At 63.2% G+C, this 1,137-nt stretch overlaps 1 protein-coding gene across 2 annotated transcripts in view; it reads left to right on the top strand.

The window, feature by feature from the left end:
• The window catches only part of RAB37 (RAB37, member RAS oncogene family), a 9,939-nt gene that overhangs the window by 2,317 nt on the left and 6,485 nt on the right, over positions 1-1,137 (top strand). The window contains exon 1 of one of the 2 annotated variants that reach the window (XM_017743278.1): positions 15-174. The exons of the other annotated variant lie outside the window; for it this stretch is intronic. The gene's annotated coding sequence lies outside the window, so the exon portion shown is untranslated. Of the gene's footprint in view, positions 1-14; positions 175-1,137 lie in introns of those variants that run through there. 2 annotated transcript variants of the gene reach the window in all.

Below are 1,137 nucleotides of genomic sequence, written 5' to 3'. Positions count from 1 at the left end.
CCCGGGGGAGACAAGGAGGGGCTTAGAAGGGTCCCGGGGGCCGCCCGCTTCCTCCGCTGCTGCGATCGCGCCCAGGAAGCGGCCGCGAGACCGGGAAGGAGAAGGGGAAGGAGGCGGCAGCCCCAGCTGATCCCCCCAGCCCTTCTCTGCCTCGGGAGTTCCCCGGTGCAGCAGGTGCGGGGATTGGGGTCTTCCCTCCCCGGGAAGGGGGGGGGAAGTCTTTGCCCCGGGGGTGTCCCTGCCGGCAGTGGCGATGGGAGGGACCAGCTGCAGGAACAGGGCTTTGGGGGGCTCCCGGGGGAAGGGGGGGCATGGCCGAGCTCTGCCCCCTGAAAGCCCACCAGACCTTTGCCAGGGCAAGGGGCTCCTGCCAGCCCTGCAGCAGTGCCCCCCATGACACAGGGCAGGGGGAGCAGGACCCCATCCAGCCCATCACAGCACCACAAGGGCTCCGAGGAGGGAGCAGCATCTGAGCCCCGGATCCAGCCCGGGGCCCCCCTTCACCCCCACTGCAGCACGCTGCTTGTGAATGTCTCTGCATCCCTGCCAGGCCTCGGAGCAGGGGGGAGCCCTCCTTGCCGAGCGATCCCCTCTTCGCCATCCCAGCCCAGGCAAGGGTTGCCCCAGGAAGGACCTTCCTCAGCAGCTCAGAGGAGGCACAGGACTGATGAAACCTTTACCCCCAATATTTAATATGCAGCCCCAGGCTGAGCCCAGCACTGATGGGTGTCAGCCCTGACACCTCCTGCTGCCTCGCTGAGCCAGTTCCAAACTGGTCCTGCATGCTTCCACCATCCCTAAACTGCTTTTATTCCTTTGCCTTTATCGTTCCCCCCTCTGACTCCTCTCAGTGGAGGGCAGTTTCTGAGTTTGAGGGAGAAAACCAGGTTTTAGCTTGGTCTAGATTGAGGTGGAGGCAGAACTGAGTGCTCCCAGTGTTCCCAGTGTTCCCAGCTCTCCACAAGTCCTGGGGAAGGATTTGATCAGTCAAGTGGTGGCAGAGCATTTCCAGCCACCAGCTCTGGCATTTGCTGTGCCATCCCTGTGGAACGTGGCCATGGCCCGCTGTGTTTGCCTGCCCCAGAGGATCTGCTTTGCGGGGATTTGCCTGCGGGGATTTGATTTGTAACATCCAGC

The sequence above is a fragment of the Corvus brachyrhynchos genome, unplaced genomic scaffold (assembly GCF_000691975.1).
Source record: "Corvus brachyrhynchos isolate BGI_N302 unplaced genomic scaffold, ASM69197v1 scaffold148, whole genome shotgun sequence".
NCBI lineage: Eukaryota > Metazoa > Chordata > Aves > Passeriformes > Corvidae > Corvus > Corvus brachyrhynchos.
Note: the sequence above shows the minus strand (reverse complement) of the source record. Positions and strands in the feature narration are given on the sequence as shown.